Genomic DNA, 16,074 nt, shown 5'->3' with positions numbered 1-16,074 from the left:
GCAGCGCACTCATTTGCACTGAGTTTTATAGCTTTTAATAGACTCACTTCGTAACCAGGGCTGCTTCCTGCCAACAGCCAAAGGGCCCAATAATCAATATTCTATTTAAGTTTCAAATTAATCTTTCATATTTAGTGGCACGTAAGCCTTCATATGACAGCAGCAGCAGCAGCAGCAGCAACAGGAGTGATGAAAACTCAAGGTGCGTTAAGAAGAAAAAACTTCAGCAAGAATTTCAAAATATCTCATTCAAATGGGATGCCTTTGAGTTAGGACCTACAATGAAATGTTGAATTGTGCCACCTATAACAGAACTGTCCCTGTTCAGGGTTCCTGTAATCCAGTCATTACCTCCCCCAGGATTCTATAAGCTGTTACAGGCTCAAGAAGTATCTGGCAATATGTGTCTGCACACAAACACACACAGGTTTTCCATTACCTATTATTCAGCTGGTGCATGCTCACACATACATTGGCTGTTTGGAGAGAATTTCCCCTTAGAGATTCTCACCCAGCCCATACTGGTTGGGGCTGAGTTGTAGGCCAAACTATCTGGAAAGCATCAGGATGGAAAAGGTTACCTTACATTAATATCTATATGAAGCAAATGGGGAAATGATTAACATGACATGGGCAGCCATTTCTGCTATTCACAAGTCTGCTCCATTCGTATACAAAGCAGGGGAATTTACAAGGTCCAGTTTTCACTACAAATGGTGTCTAGTGGTCCCTTCTCAATGACTATTGTTCCAGACACTTGTACAAGCTCGGCTCATTTTTCCAGTCTATTCCAGGCTGGAGGGGAACATGAATTAGAGTGTGATAGTAGGATAAGGTGGGTGACAGAGGGCTTAACACCTCCTACTCACACACCCAGAACTCAATAACAGAGAACATGCTTTGCATGTAGAAGGTCCCAGATTTAATCCCTGGCATCTCCACCTGAGCTGAGATTTAGAAGACCTCTGCCTGAAACCCTGAAAGCTCAGTAGACAGTTAAGTGGTCTGACTTAATACATGTAGATGGGGCTGCCTCCATCACTTCTAGTTTGAATCATGATGCAAATCCATAAATCAAAAGCCATCTGCAAGAAGGGTGATTTGCTTGTTTATGCCATCAGTAATCATGAATGAATTATTTGGCTTTCTTCAACTCTGGGCCTCAACAAGAGAGATAGCATGAATAAAGCAGAGAAGCAAGCAAGCTAACAGCAAGGAACAGAGCCCCTGCACAACTGGGGGCTGTTTAAGCTCTGGGCTTATTCTATTCCCCACCCCCAATAATTGGCTCTGTAAATATACACTTTCAGCTAATGAGTACAATGGATGTGGGGAATCTTCTACTGCTGTTTCACCTCACTTTCTCTTATAACATCTGCAGAACTCATGAATGGCACAATTCACAAACAGCTTGGCTCTAGTCCATTAATTTGATTATATTTATTTTTCAAGTGTAAAACCAACTTTCATCTGAAGAGCTTTTCAGATGAAGGAATCATTTTGTTCTATTTTGTTTTAAAATAGTTATTTAATCTCCCTACTGTGATTAGTTTTGAAGTTCTCATTACGGAGAATGAAATGTGTATACTGGAGTGGTTCATGAAGAGCGAAGACGATGTCATGTCGCATGAACAATGACCCTCTCAACCGAACATTTAATCATTGGTTCTAGATTTTGGCACTTGTCTCTCTCCTCAAAACATCAAGTTGTAATTCTGGTATTTGGCACTTATCACAAGCAAAATGTCAGGGCCAGCTGCTATCACAGTACACAAGCCATGCAACTTTGCTTTTGTGAAGAAACAAGAATTTGATAAAGTTAGTTTTTAAAAAAAAACACCAGCTTTTAATCGTTAATTTAAAGAAAAAAGGCAAGCCAGCATGAGCTTTGTGCTTCATTTAGGGCTTGGAAATGGGAGTGGGGTGGGGTGTGTTTGAAGGAAGAGGCATGCATATTCTCAGTACTGGCTTTAAATGTTTTGGGAAGGCTCCTTGGGTAGCACAGTGGCACTCATTAGCTAGTGGGTTAATGAAGTGTGAGTACATTTTGCCATAATCATCTTAACAGGGTGTGGTTCCTACTCATCATAGGTGAGCAGGTCAAATATCTAATTATTACTCATATTAGACTATATGTACCCAGAGATCATTCATAATGTTTTATTACATGGAAAGAAGACCATAGAGTTATAAGGGTTTTGGCTGAGGCTATCCTTTGCATAATTAAGGGGAATGGTTCTGGGACATCAGTTAGGCCTGACTTCAGTCTATGGTTTTGCAAAGGCATACTACAAAAGAAAGAGACAGAAAGAGAGAGAGAGAGAGAGAGAGAGAGAGAGAGAGAGAGATATGACAGTGCAACTGTTTCCAAACCAAAACTGATTCCCATCCCTGCAGTTCAGAAGAGCAATACATGTTACTGTTACAAAAATCTATATTGTCCAAGCCTTTTGCAGGTCTGTTTGGATAACAGAGTAGCCTGTCAAGCGCAATGGCATTGCTATCCAAGTATTCAAATGAATCTTGTTCAAGCATCAGTGTCAAGTCAATACTAGGAGAGTGGTGCCCCTTCACAGCACAATGCAGATGTGAACTGGGCCCACAGAGTGGGAGAGGTCTTCCCATTTTAAGTAACATCCTTTTTGAGGTGTACTAGCTCCAGATTAGCTGTATCAAACATAGATTGGATTAGATGGCCTACAAAGACCCTTCCAGCTCTAAGATTCTGATTAAGCCATTTATTATCTAGAGGAACATTATTTATTACCACAGCTTTAATTCACCAAGATTCAGCACTATAACAACAACAAACCACAAGTCTTAGCTTGAACAAAAGGCAAGGCAATTATATAATGGGAAGAGAGGGGCGTTAGCCTGAATAAAATAATATGCTAATATGGTGGCCTCTTTGCTTAACAACACTGGGACTGCAGAGAGAACCAAGGCAGAAATAAAATGTTTGTTTACCGCTTCCTTCACCCTGGTGCATCCTTCCTGCTCACCATCCTTGCCTGTTGCAGCAGGATGTCACTGGGGGGCGGGGCAGAGAATTGCTAAATCTACGCCAATAAATGGCTGCTTTCTCCTAGCTCAGACTATGCAGGCTACAGAGATCTCAAAATAAGGGTCAGTGCAAGATGAATCATTTTGAGAAGCTGCTTTCTGTCTCAACGGCTCCAAAATGGGTCCCCAAGAGAGAGTGAGAGAGAACGAAAAAACAAATTCCATTTAAACCATCTAAACGAGACTTTGGCACAGCTGCAGTTGACAGGGTGTTTCTGAGAGCAAAACCATCAACGCAGTTGAAGCTGCAATAAATCTATTTCTGTCCACAGATGCGTCCTGGAACTCTACCATTCTTTACCAAAAAATATAAGGTTGGGGGATACAGATTGGCTGAAGAGCTGCTGCATTGGAGGTCAAATTATGCAAGAGCAAATGCATAGATGGAAGGGGCAGGGGTCTGTTCTTGCCATGTTCAATCATCTACACTTTTAGAATAATGAACTAATAATGCTGATGCCTCTGAATGTGTGAGCAAGACCAGGTCCTCGAAGCAACTGCTTCAAACAAAACTAATTGATAGAAGACTGATGTTGAAAGAAGGCAATCTGTTACCGTAATTTCTTCTTGGTTGAGAACACTTTGGAATTTTCCCCATGGGAAACAATGGAAATCATTGTCTTGCAATGCAAATACTCACTTTACAAACCATTTCTCAGAAACGGATTAAGTTCATATGGCGGGACCTACATGTACCAGTACTTCACTGAAATCAAATCCAGGTGACTCTCTGCCCAGGAAAGAAACGAATGGCAAACCTCTTCTGTCAGCTGAATGTGGATATGACAAACATAGTGGAGTCCAATAGATTATAAATATTATTTGCTGTTGTATAAGTCTTAGTTTAAGATCCATCAAGACCTTTGATATGGTAAAAGTCTGTAAAAATTCATTGATACTGGGGCCTTGTTCCTCTGCACTGCCAAGACCAGGGGAGATTGGAGGTCTGAAAAATCTCTGCCTCTGCCAGAACTCTTGGAAGAACAAAAGGACTGAGCTGAGTGACAGGGGGTGGTAAGGTCTCCCAAAAGTGCACGTCTTCTCTTCTTTCTTCAGCATAGTTTTCTTCTTGTCATTAGACTCTACAAGGACATCCTTCAAGGTGGCCTCTCCAAAAAGCTGACTGCCAACTGATGGTTCCATAGCCAAACTGAACCTGTAGAGCATGATGCTTCAACCACAGAGACCATCATACAAATACACTAGTCACCAAGAAATGAGTCTAGAACGGAACCATATTGAGGGAAGCATCCACTAAAAAGGAAGCCGAACGGGAGACCTTCAGTAGTGGCTTCCAAAGAAGAATTGGCTTCTGGGAAGTATTACCCAAGAGACCTTCCATACATGGCAGGGTAGTTCTTGCAGTAGTTGAAACTGTAGATCTAGCCCTAACAGCTAGGGCCACCACTTTGTGGACCCATTCCTAGTTACGTGAGAGGGGAGGCAAAGGGAAGGGGGGTAAATTATGTAGGAAAATTGGACTTAACACAAAATGGCAGGCAACTGAAATATGGATTCACAAGTACACATAAGAAAAAAATGAAACAATATTTTTAAAAAGAAAAGCACAAGACAAGACAACATAGTATAATAAAGAAGAAAGGAACAAAGAAGCGTGAACCATGAGTCTCTAACCTCAGTCAATTAAGCACACCATTTGGGTGAAGGAAAATCACTGAAAACTGAGTTCTACCGGGTAACCTGCTAATGTTTTATTTGGAGCAGCACTTTTGCTTTTCATCACTAGACGGAGCTCTACCCACCTGAGGACAAGTCTACAGACATCAATGACACAACAAAAGCTAGCTTACCCCCGCAAGCAGTGCCAATGGGGCATTAAATGGAGCCTGAAAGGTTGCATATTTAATTAACATATTTGATTACAACATGATTTGCTTCACATTTTTATTCTGTTTTAAAGTCAAGACTATTTACTTTTTACCGTTAACCCAAATAAAGAAGGTGTATCATTTCAAATGTGCTGGGTTTTCAAGCATTGTCAGATTCAGATCTTCCTATATATTTTTATGTATTTAATTTATATCCCGCCCTTCCTCCTAAAGGAGGCTGGGACATTCTAATCTTTTATTACATGTATAATCATATTCCAGCTTTTAAAGCTTTGTGTCTTCCTTTGGCAAAATAAACAAAAACTGGTTCCCCTTCTGCCCCAACTTAGTGGACATTCAGGACAACAACTAATGATCCTTTCCAATGCCATCAACAATCCAAACTACACAAGCATGAAAAAACCCAACCCCTTTATTGAAAATCAAGCACAAAAAGACATACAAAGGAAGATGGCATGCTTAATTATTGCCACATCTATGCATGGCTCATAGGCAAAGATAATCCTCTACTTGAAATGCTATAAAAGAGAGTGCTGGAAATCAAAACAGGAATGAGATGGTACAAGGCTATAAGCTACATCAACCCTCAAAATGTAACCAGACTGGAAAAATGAGAGGCTTTCAAAATAGCCTTTTTTAGCTGGTAAAGCCATAACAGCCATTCAGAAGACTCAAATACCCTTGAACCAGGAGCCTCATGGAAAAGCTGGGACTTTGCTTAGTGATAGGATGGGATCCTCCTTGGTCACAAGTCTGGAGTTGTGCGCTGTGTGTGTGTTGTGTGTGTGTGTGTGTGTTACATTGGGTCCTGTAATAAGTGGCTAACCTTAGGATGAATGGGGGGGAGGGTGCCTCAAAGTCCACCCCATTGTTTGCTGAATATATGGAGCTTGCAGAATCAGTAAGTAATAAGTGTTCCCTGTTTATTTCTTCCCTTGATCCACCGTATCCCCATTTACTAGCTAACCAGTATGTTGAAATTAAATTTTCAAGGCAGTGGTTGCGCGGGGGGGGGGGGGCACTAATGCCGTCCTTCTTCCTTTGCCAATTTTATGAAGCAACAAAAACCATTTCCCTGCTTCTTTCCTTCTGCCTCATCACTAAACACTTTATCACCAAAATTGTGAAAGTATATTAAATATTACACAACTGCTCCAAAAGACATTTCACAGGCTGAAACGAGGAGATGTGGTCTGGGGAGCCATAAATCTTAGAAGGTGACATTAATTAAAAAAAAAATCTCTCCCCTGTCTAATGTATTAGGATAGTATTTTACAGGAAACTTGCCATGTGGCACGGAGTGAGGAAGATGTTATGTTGAACCCATTGACATTTTAGCAAGGAGAGTTTTTTAATAGAATGGAAACTTGGCTCGGTAAGGAGAATGTGAAGAAAATGCCAAGCCTGATGGGTCTCCAGCAATGGATCTATTCTGATTTATATGATATTAAATATTTCACCTCCAACCCAGGTTCCCTGGTATTTGTCCTAATATGGTTTCATACTCATTTTCAGAATACAGCTCAGGCAGAAAAATCATCCATATGCGTTGATGACACAGAAGCAATTCACATGTCACAGTAAGCCACAGCTGAAGCTTTACCATGAATATGCCTATCTGGGTCATTGGTTTCCTCTCCACCAGTGTTACATGTGAACCAAGGTCATGGTTTGTTTCACTTGACTTCAGCACAATCAGTTAGCTAAAAACAAACCTTGGCTACAGACTGTGGTATGTTGGTAGTAAAACAAACAACTGGGATGAGCAGATGAATGAAAAGGGCTGAAATGGTTTGTGCACAGTAGACCATGGTTAATAGGTTACCAAGACATGTGACCATGACCACTATCTGAATTGCTGAGGTGGACCAAGAGAAATACAAAAAAATAATAAATGTACACACTGCAGTAGGTCCTGGGAAAGTCTGTGTGAAAGCCTTCCATATGCATAGCCCCCTGTCCTGCCCCACCCCAGCATGTGTGCACAATAAAGGGAGCTCAGATGGGTTGGGTTATGCCATGTTATGCATCCTAACCTATATTTGGAAGAAACTTCCATCCATTGTCCCTTACAGCCCTACATTATGGCCTGTTAGTAAGAAGAAAGACTGGGTTACTCACAAGCACTACGGTGTTGTTCCACTATAGAATCCTCCAGGTCATAAGACAGAACAATTTATAAAAAAGAAATCATTGGATTTTACTTTAATGATAAAAGTTTGAACAGGAACATCCTCTGAGAATGGAAGAACAGTGAAGCAGTATTCAAGCTGAAAAATGCACATATATATGGCATGATAATCAATGTCTAATATCATAGTCACTGTATTATTTTACCACCACAATTGAAAAACACAGCACATAATGTACCACTAAAAAGCCTTTTAGATTCCCTGTTATTGTTATTAATCACTCTTTACTCTAAACACTCCCTGGGGGATGCTACTATGAGTACATGCAACAAGCTCAGATTCCTCTTCCACAATTTCTTGCTTTTCAGCTCCAGCACCAATGAACCAATATTTGCTTCTTCTTTTGGTTAGGGGAGGGGCTCCTTCTCTAGCACACCATCTCCCCTTGCTGCCTGGATCCACAGCTATGCAAATAATTCATCCAAAGATTAATCACAGGTTGACACTAGTCAATCTTACTAAATCCAATATTTGCATTCTCTTCAGATGAAGGAAGGCTGAGGGGCAGAGACAGACAGACAAAGAGAGAGCACTCAGTGGGGATGGGGAATGAGAGACACAAAACTGCTGCCTGCAATGCGTTCATTATACTGTGAGAAAACTACATGATGGATAACCAATTTGTCCAGGTGGGTCAATATTGTCCCTGTTCCAGCAACATGAGGGTAGCAGCTGCTTCTAGAGTGTCCTTCCTTTATACAGAAGTGCCACAGAAGCCATTTTTTCTGTAGATTCTGCACATGCCACTGGTTAAAGATCCATAACTACGTAAGTAGGCCAACTGCACACGGCTTTGTCAGAAATAAGGTGGTGGTCCAAAGCAGGCAGAGGCCGAGTTCCATGGGAGTAAACATGAATACAAGCAGATTCACAACCAAAGGCATTCAGGGAATAAGAGAAAAAGCTCAGGCAGTATCCACCTGCGAGAAACAACTCGCTTGGCCTGAAGAAGCTCTTGAACTAGGGCTTTATATAGGGACTAATTGGCCCAGGCTGGCTGTTGAGGGTTCAGGCCAACTGGTACTGCAGTTGTTAAAAGCACCCAACCAAGACTACTAGACTGAGAGACTAGTGACACATGAGTAATAGTGCCAGCATCTGAATGGTCACAGTCTCAAGCATACGTTTGTCCAAAGTGGTATCAGAGGCAGACCTCATAGATATTCTGCCCTTGCAGAATATCAGAAACACCGATACCAGAGGACTTACTGTCAGGAACTGCATGTGTGGTAGTGTAAAGGGAAAATACACAGGTTCAGACTGGACAGCCAGGGATAAAGATGAGGAAACTTTCCAGGGGCAAATAATCAAGTGTCGGTGGTGATGATACATCCACCAGTTTAGCTGACTGCCCCTGCAACTCCTAAGCTTGTTTTCATTGACATGGAAACACATTTCAGACTCCCTGAACGGTAGCTGCTGAGAACTGAAAATGTACATCTTCAGAAATAAGAAATAAGGGGAAATGCAAGGTGCAACACTGCAATAAAGTGGACACATGAGACGGCAGCAAAGCATTTCCCAGCAGGGTTAGTAGAAACAACAAGACTAAATCCACTGACTAGTCTCTGTTCTGCATGGATTTTTAACTATTCATCAATCAGATTCTGTGAAATGGAGAGGCGACGACACAATTCCTTTGTGGAATTCAGAAGCTTTTTTTCAACCAGACAATAACTCAGAGAACCCAACCTGATTCCAAGAACTCATTCCCCAAAGAACAGTTATTCTGAAGCTCCTGGACCTCATCACACATCCTCAAAGAACTGCTTCTGCCTTTATTTTAGAAAGAAAATCAATGTGAGAGTTGCTGAGGAGCTGATCTTCTTTTGTGGCAAGCAACGAGACAACAGGATAAACTGTCAATCCTCACCCACTCTTCCCGCAATTTACTGCCACAAACATTTACCCAATGCTTACAGAACTGGTGTCAGGTTTGGAGTTGGCCAACGTTTTGGAAAATGAGACAGAAAATCTAAAAGGTTCCTACCCTTAACTGGCATGGGGTGCAATCCATCAGGAAGTCCTCCTGGACAAGTTTCATTTCAACAGGCATTTAGGAGGTGCAGCATGTAGCTCAGTGGCAAGGCATACATTTTGCAAGTGGAAAGGCACAAATTTAATCCCCAACACCTCTAGGTAGGGCTGGAAAAACCCCACCCCACCTGAAACCTTGGAGAACCCACCGCTAGTTCTTGTAGACAACACTGAGCTAGTTGGGGCTATGGTTTTATGATTGTGCATATTGGAATAAGGCTTTTCCCTACAGTTCTCTATTCTAGCACAGCTCCTATTCATTTAAATGAGGCATGTGCAGAAGTAATGGCTCATCCACATCTGCATTTTGCCCCATGCTTTCTAGGTACAGACCCCAAAGCTTTCCCTGAGAAAACCCACCCTTCGCCGCTAAATCAGAACAAATGGCAATTCAGGTTTTCTGCAGACTGCCATTTGCTCTGATTCAGCGGTAAAGAGCAGGTTATCGCAGGGAAAGCAACTGGACAAAGGGGGGGATCAGACATGGCACTTTAAAGTACGGACCTGTTTCTAGAAACGTGGCAGGGGAAAAAGTATGGATGAGCTCTCTCAGTGTGGATGCACTGCATGAAGCAGATCTGCCCATCTCCTGCTCTAATGCCCTTAATAGTACCTGAAAATCCACCAACCGAGGCAGCAGCATAGCCTTGCTCCATGTGCAGGCTGTCTCCCAGCACCAAGACATAGCAGCTTATACTTGTGCCTTGTGGACATATCATCATTATTGTTAAATTCATCATCCACCTTTCCAGATCAAACTTTGGCTCCAGGAAAACATGGAAAGGGATAAAACACAAAGAGCAACCCACAAAACCCTAAGGGGTTCAGTTTCAATTCACACAGCAAAGGAAAGAGATGGCATAAACAGCAAATGTTTCACTTGCCTCCTAAATACCTGTGAGGATAACCTTGGACAGATATTCCTCAAGGGCAAGTGAGTGAATCACAATGTGACTTAGTGCCACTGAGTACCACTGCTTGTTTATTTTCAGATTCAGCGTGGTCATTTTCCTACAGAGGATCCATCTGTTGCATGCAATCATTTGCTGTGTTCTCCCAGCTAATAGGAGTTGGACAAGACTTCCCTGGATTGTGTTCTGGTAAAAGATGCCATGCACATACGGTGTGTACGGGAGTGTACAGAACAAGCCTGTGATGGAGCATTTTAAAGTGTTACAGAAGCGACAGCACAAGTCCTATCAGATGGAATTGCAATCTGTTTGGCAGGGCACTTGGAGAATATAATACGCTAACTGCAACAATTAGCTATCTTGGGGTTTTTTTGCAGGGGGAATGAAAATGGGCAGCAAAACACTCATAACATATAATCATATATGCTAACGCTCATATTTGTGAGTGATGTGGGCTTATTAACTGCATGCTGTGCTTTGATCTCCATTCTGCAATCTTGGGCATCTAATCTGTTCATCACCGCTGCTCAGCTTAGCTACAAGAAACAAGTATCAACCTACTGTTCAATGGCGCAGAGATGGAAATAATCTACAGAACAAGGACTTACAATTCTGACTTCTCAAGGATAGAACTGTCACTACAAAGGGGGGCAGGGAGAGAAGGGGATTATGTTCACTTCGCTGCTAACTTTCAGCAAAAAAAGGCCCCTACAGTGGCTCATAAAGGTTAATACATAACCATTTGTATTTTTTTTATTAAAAAAGACAATTTAGAAAAGTTGCATGAATGGTGCCCTGATGTCTTGAACTGAGATTCTTAACACCTTTAGCCACTGCACTTTCCAGAAGAGGGAGTTGTTCTCCTGGCATATTATGTAGTTGTGTGTTGTCAGTGCAGCTGGCAGGAAAAAGGTGCTGCCGCACCTTACTCATCAGCTGTCCGGTGATACAAATGGCCAATGGGATTTTACCTGCCCTATAAAGCCTCAAACAGACTCTGGCTTGACTTTCTACTGTAGTCTCAGAGATTTGTCTCTAGGGAGCAGATGAAGCTTCTGGTAGCTTGAACATCCTTGCCATGCTTCATCTAGTCTGATTAGCCTTCTCCTTGCCCAATTTCATTTTGGCAGCATCTCCAGATCACAAGCCCTGACCCTGTGCAATATTGGGAAGAAGTGCCAGAGTGAATCCTGGACATAATGGATGAAGAATAAACTTTTTTCTAATCTCTTTCTCTCACTCTCATTGCAAGTATATTCTTCAAGCGTAGCTGGAAGAAATTCCTCTCTCCTTGTACTTTTTATTCCTAAAGCAACTTTTGAGAGTATCTAGGGCTGCTTGAGATTCAAGCTTCTTCACCATGTTTAATTTAGCTAATGATGGTTCAGTCCTCAGCTTCCTTGGCCAAGGAAATAAGCTGAAAGTCTATTTCATTTCCTAAATGGGTAGAATTCTACATACAGATGTAACACGACCATCTTACAAGTATCAGCTAGACAGAGGTGACTCCTGGCAGCCTGCTGGGAGATGCACTGGGCAGAATATCATTTCTAGATGACTGATTGGGAAATTTCAAGGAGAACTCTCTGGACCCTTTGTTGGCTTCCAGGGTTCACTGTGATTACTGCTAGCGGATCGTTTTTCTCCCAGCGCTCTCTGCCCCTTATATCTCAATATGCATATAAACAGACAGAGAGAGAGGTGTCTCGGGCCCCAATTTTATGCTTTCCCTTCTGAGGTAGAAAATGGTTAAGTTAAGGTTCTGTGTGTCAGGAGAGGGCAGAAAGAGAATGAGCACAGGTTCTCCCCACTGCCAGCATTTGGTCCACAGGGGCAAAAACGTTGCCCACCACAGCTAGCTTAGGGAGAGCAGAGAGGCATAAAGCAAACTAGAAGAGAGAATTTCCCCAGCAAATTATCCGTCCGCTTCCTTTGTGCCTCTGCATTAATGAAGCACCACTTCCTTTTCACATACAATTCCTCATTGCATGGGAGAATAGGAAAATGTTTCTGGACAATCTCAGACAATCTTGTCTATGGCTTGGAGACCTCAGTTCCTTATTGTACCCTCTGGTTAAATGAGACCTTTACATGTGAATAGTTACTGTCTTTGAAGATAGATTTATTGCACATTAAACAGTTTCAAGAGCTGCTATGCAGGCTGCATTTGCAAGTTGCTGTCAACCTAGATGGCAATACTGGCAATCAAGGAGGCTCATCTCATCTCCCTTGGTGGAACACACAGGCAAATCAGAGATCCCAACAGACCCACTTGCCCAACAACTTATTCCCTGTATACCCTACTTCATTTGAATTTACAAGGCTACCACCACTGCTGATGAATTACAGAGAAGATCCTCGTGTCCCAACACATCCTCTTCATTAACACAACTTGACAAACCACAATGCATCAGAGCACTGTCTGCCACGCATAGTCAGATCCCAGCTTATCACAAAGGGAATAGTGGGGGTAGAAGCCCAGGTTGCTTAAGGCTCATGCACATTTCTACTTGTCCTGTGCCTAGAAAGCACAGGTCTAGGCAGTTTTTCACTTGCGTGGCTCCTTTCCCAAAGAAAGCTTGCTCTTTAGCTCTAAATCGCAGCAAACATCAACCCAAATTGATGTTTGCTCTGAGCACTAAAGAGAGGTTTCCCCCAGAGGAAAGCTGGACAAGGCCTTTTTGAGATAGATGTTTCTCATATTAACAGGGGGGTCATTATACTTGAAGTCATCTTTACTATACTCTTTAAACCATTCCTTATTATGGCACTAAGTGAGAAAAAGAAAGGCCTCACATTTCGTTCTTGCAGATTAAAATGATCTCCTGGTCAATTTATCAAGTGAAGCTATATAGTTGACTAATCAGCTGATTAAATCAGCAAGTCAAGTGCAGCTCTCATTATTGTGTTGCAAAACTAAATTATTTAAAACATTTCTGGGAAAGGGTCTTACCTTTAAGATGCAAAGCAAAGACAGTATAACCATCAAGAGATAAGGGGAGAGCCAATTATGGAAGACGGCCACATTTTGGAAATTGGTAACCAGATGAGTCGTAGCAGGAGGAAAGGCATAAAAAAAAAAATACAGGTTCCATTAGTCCCTAATGATTTGAGGATGCTGATTGATATAGCACCATTAACACTAAATTGCCAGCTGTGAATTAAGCAGAGCCTATCAGCATAGTTGAACTAAGCCAGAGATGCTTAACATAATGATTCGAGACAAGAAGGTCAGCAGCTTCTTCAATTTCCCAGCCACCACACTGCAGATTTTTGCAGGTGTTACTGCACGAAAACACCACCATTTTTCGGTACATTTCACTTCCCTGTATTCCTTTTCCAAGTTATATCCTGCTGGCTTTCCAGTTTGCAAGGAGAGGGCAAAGCATGAGAGGGGGTACTGGACGTCAAGGCGTGAAAGGCTTCAGTCTGGTCCCAGAAGTTGTCAGAGCGTGTTGCTGACTAGGAGCTCTCTGAGCCCCATGGGTTCCATCTCAGGAGCAGATCAGGGCAATGTGCTGTCAATCACCCATCATGCCACTATGACAGTTGGGGATAAGTTACCATCTGGAAGCTTAGCTACCCAAGGCAGATGAGCTAAGAAAGAAATCTGAGTGGAAGCAAGGAACGGGAGGAATGGAACAAAAGGCTATGTTAAAGCATAACCTATAACTCTTGCAAGTTTCCACTTCTCCCACTTTGTAAAAGCAAAAACAAAGGCAAGAGCCCAGCCAGAGTATCTAGTCCAGTGCCTTCTCCTTCTCTGCGCTTCCACTGCCTCCCGGTTAATTGACAGAACTCAAAACAGAAATGCTGGCAAACATCACATCACTTCAAATATGCACAGGTGTATCTATGCAACACCTGTGAAAACACGTTGATTATAAGAGTCACCTAAGTTCGGCAAATGGGTCCTTACATACCACAAACACCTGTGGTGTTGGGCTGCCACAATTGTGATTCAAAGGTCACAGTGTTCATGCCAAATAAAGTTTTAACTCCATAGCAGCAGCAACACCATAGCAATCAGTGCACACAATGGCAAGATAACTCATTACCACTGATTACTTTTTTTAAAAAAAAGTCAAGAAACAGACATTCAAACAGTCCCTTCTGCCTTGCAGTGGTGCATTTTGATTCATAGCCATGCCCTGCAGAACAACAACAAAAAACAAATCAATTCTCTATTTCGTATGTGTGCAATTGACATAAAGCATTTTTATGACTGAAGGAGTTGCCTTTCTGACTGGCAGAAATGAGAACAATTCCCAAAATATATATGGGAAAGAAAAAAGTTTTCAAGCTGAAGTTGCTTTTCTTTTTAAAGCGAATTATTTGTTTTTCTTTTAGCATACAGTGAAGGCTGTGTCAACCCCAGTCCCAACCTGGGAAGCTTCCTAATGGGGCTTAATTTGCAAGCAGGTCATTGAGGTATCACAAACAGGGCAGTGGTTTTTATATGTAGCAGATTTTACCGAGAAAGGAAAACCCAGATTGAAAGGAGCGAAGGACATTTTTACGTGAACAGCTTTGTGCTAATGCTGCAAAAAAAGCTGCGTATGTAAGGAATCCCAATCCCAAAATAAGCATCTGTCTGGAAGCATCCTGAGATTATTTATTATTTAAAAATGATAAAATTATTATTATGTTTGAAGTTTTATTCTGTTTTAGTGTTCTGTTGGGAGCCACCCAGAGTGGCTGGGGAAACCCAGTCAGATGGGCGGGGTATAAATTATAAAATTATTATTATTATTTGCTCAGAATGCATGTTACACTACTTGCAAAACTGTAAAGAATTAAGGCTGATCTGAAATCCACCACATGCACACAAATATTTGCAAGTAGTGAAACTGGGAAGGGCCATTTCGGGGGGGGGGGAGAATGGTAGTAAAAAGAATACCGATCTTCTTAGCAGCCATCAACTGGCAGCTTCCCCCCATACACATATAGAAACCCACTTGGAACACCATCACACAGCGCTGTTCCATGGTGGATTCAAGGGAGGAGCACTTAAGCAACAAAACAGATGGCAGTAGTGGAAAAAAAAGAAGTGTGGGGGAAGGGACATGAATCCCTTTCTCTCCATCCCACATGTAAATTGCTATGGCAGAAATCTTGTGGTGCTACGTTCCCTGGAGAGATTTGCAAAATCTGCCTCTTCTGAATTTCTGCAGTACTTTCTCATTTTAATGGCCTTTTCTTGTTTTAGCAACTTTTCATTCTACAAATAAGTTTGAAAAACTTTCCCCTGCAAGACTGTCAGCTAGAATCAGAACTACACTGATTTTTAAACAGCGAAAGTCAAGAGAAGCCAATTTAGTAATTCAGAGGTTTTCAACCTTTTTGAGTCCACAGCTCCCTTGACCAGCTGAGTTCCTTCTGCAGCACCCCTCTGGGGCTCAGGAGCCCAGTTATGTCACCCTTTGCTTGCAGAGCTGGCAGCCTCTCTCCCTTTTTCAAACACCCTCCTCTCTCCTTGGGAGTCCTCCGGGCAGCTGTTGTTGCCACCCCTGGTCTCTGAGCTGCCCCCCGCCCAAAGAGAACTGCCTCCTCACACTGAAAACTGAAACACTTCAATTACTGACAAAGAAATCTCCTTCCTGACTCCCTCCTCTCATGCACGCCATCGGCCACCTTGCTGACCCAACTGAACTTCTCTCCCCATCAGTCATGTAGACACAGTGGCATGTTAGCAGAAAGGAGAGAACACCCTGATAAGGGGCGAGGCGAAGGCAGCGCCAACCAGGGCCATGGCAGTAAATCACAGTCTTCGGTTTCTTCTGAAAGGAGAGCCTGCCAAAGCAGGGCAGGCCTCAAAGGGGTTTTTGTTGTTGTTGCCGGGGTGGGGGTGGGGGTGGGGAGAGAGGCCAGCACATAAATAAGTTGGAAAGGAACCGTGAAAAGACACTGGAGACTGCAAAAATCCCTGGCGCATTCACGCCACTTGGGTAAGCAGGGAAGCCGCTGATCATTGCAAGGAGCTATTCTCAAAACAAGAACGACACAGAGTGAAATTAACGG

General features: G+C 42.5%; 1 protein-coding gene and 1 long non-coding RNA gene across 9 annotated transcripts in view; one reads left to right on the top strand and one right to left on the bottom strand.

Moving 5' to 3' along the window:
• Positions 1 to 16,074, bottom strand: part of NCAM1 (neural cell adhesion molecule 1) — a 216,139-nt gene that overhangs the window by 110,187 nt on the left and 89,878 nt on the right. The window lies entirely within an intron of this gene.
• On the top strand, positions 8,723 to 11,283 carry LOC309519903. The gene is made up of 2 exons (XR_014214060.1): positions 8,723 to 9,244; positions 10,135 to 11,283. It is a non-coding gene; the product is annotated as an uncharacterized lncRNA (long non-coding RNA).

Source organism: Podarcis vaucheri (genome assembly GCF_965113315.1).
Source record: "Podarcis vaucheri genome assembly, chromosome: 15".
NCBI lineage: Eukaryota > Metazoa > Chordata > Lepidosauria > Squamata > Lacertidae > Podarcis > Podarcis vaucheri.
The sequence above is the reverse complement of the archived record's forward strand: the minus strand, read 5'-3'. Positions and strand labels throughout refer to the sequence as shown.